The sequence below is a fragment of the Vicia villosa genome, linkage group LG1 (assembly GCF_029867415.1).
Source record: "Vicia villosa cultivar HV-30 ecotype Madison, WI linkage group LG1, Vvil1.0, whole genome shotgun sequence".
NCBI classification, from domain to species: Eukaryota; Viridiplantae; Streptophyta; class Magnoliopsida; order Fabales; family Fabaceae; genus Vicia; species Vicia villosa.
This window is the reverse complement of record NC_081180.1, coordinates 89394659-89396561: the sequence shown is the minus strand read 5'-3', so window position 1 is coordinate 89396561 and position 1903 is coordinate 89394659. Positions and strand designations below refer to the sequence as shown.

Here is a 1903-nt window from a genome sequence, read left to right as displayed (position 1 = left end):
CATTTTGTTTGTTTGCTTAAAAAGAGTGTGAGGTGTGTTTAGAAAAAGATTTTGAAAAGGACTTTAACTTGTAATGAAAGTGTAGCCTTTATTTTTGAAAGAAAGTGATATAAAAAGCTTTTTTATTTGTTTTTTATTGAGCAAGCAAATTAACAATAATTTACCCTAAATTTTGGTCTTTTCTATTTTTTTTACTTTCTTTTCTATTGAAGTATTAAAATAACATACGCCATCATCAAATTTGTGAAGTACTAGGATTTTAAAATGACACAGACCAGTATTAAAATTCTGAGGTAATTAATGTTATATCTTAAAAAAATGGAACTTCTTTTAAACAATTCAGTACAAGATCTTCCATTGTTAAATAAGCATTGGTCTGTCACATACAAATGAACAGAGAGATCAATAATGAACATCAAAAACAAAAAATCAACATATCAAATCTTGATTTTGTAATGCTTTTGTTTCTTCAAACTAAGATTTTGTTTCAGCCTCATAATCTATCCTTTCTACCATGTATATTCTCACATCCTCGACAGTTACAGCTTGGGGAGCAACGGTCCACACGCCTCAATATATTTGAATCTTTTATCTTTAGAAGGATACACCGCAATTCTGTCCCCAAAAAAAGAATTTCAACTATAATTATTTTTTGAAAAAAAACTTGGTCATATAAACACATTTCTGGATAATCTAAATGCCAAAACCAGTATACATAAAGAAAAAGTAGTAAAAATTGTTCATTACTCTTAGTAGTTTATCTCATGTAGAAACAACAGGCCATCCGAGTAATCAACACGCCGCCGCAGTTGTTTCCCGGTCGGGCGAAAAAGACCGCCTTTACCTAGCTCCTTAGCATCACAACAAATCTTTTCAAGCAATACAACAATACAATGAAATTCTTCCCAGAAAGTTCGAATTATAGATCAATAAGGCTCATATTATATAATCAGCTTAATTATAAAAGCTGAAACAAAAAAACACTTAAAAAGCCCTTGTCATGGAAATTTTCAGCGCCACTTCCATTTAATTGAAAACGAACATAGAGAACTCAAAGAGTAACAGCGAAATCAAATCAGAGCAAATAGCGAAAACAGATCGACCACAGTGGGAGTCGAACCCACGACCTTTTGATCCGAAGTCAAACGCGCTAATCCACTGCGCTATGCGGTCTTTTGTTGAGTGACTTGCATATTTTGGTGACTGGTAGCCATGGGTTCATTCATGGCAAGTAAAATTAAGCGCAGAACTATAAATATAGAAAGTGAAAAATGAAATATTACGTGAGGGGGTGGTGGCAATGTTTAAAGAGGATTAAAAGCTTGGCTTAAGGGGAAATCATAGCTTTGATGAAGGTTGGTTCAGGTTGAAGCGGTGTCCATAAATGAATATGGAGAATGTTTTAGAAAGATGATTGATTTGATGAAGACTTTATTATGACCCATTCTTGTATTAATCATAAGCGTCTTTTCAATAATTAAATAATTAAATGTCTAATAAATTTAAGATTTAAATAATATTTTTATCTTTGTAAATATGAGTGTTTTTTATTTTAATTTTAAAATGTTTTTGTTTGGTGGAGTTTTTAACTATATATTTTTTTAATATTAGTTTTTTTGACGTTAAATTTATGTTAAAAAAATGATGCGGCTAACATTGATAATTGATAATGTGAAATTATTTTTTTATTTTTTTCTTCTCACACTCTATAATTATGTGAAAATTATTGTTTGATGATTTTAAAAATGAGAACTAAATTCAAAATGGAAAGTATATTCCAACTCCTCCTTCTTTTTATTCCTATGCTCAAATCAGTCTTCTTACGAATTGCTTTTCATTTTTGTAGGGTGAGACATGACTACGTTTTCGGTTGGAAACTCTCTTCTGTTTCAAATTTCAGTAT

At 30.6% G+C, this 1903-nt stretch overlaps 1 non-coding gene across 1 annotated transcript; it reads right to left on the bottom strand.

The window, feature by feature from the left end:
* Positions 1-1099: 1099 nt before the first annotated feature.
* On the bottom strand, positions 1100-1173 carry TRNAR-UCG (transfer RNA arginine (anticodon UCG)). The gene has a single exon. It is a non-coding gene; the product is annotated as a tRNA-Arg (tRNA).
* Positions 1174-1903: the final 730 nt, after the last annotated feature.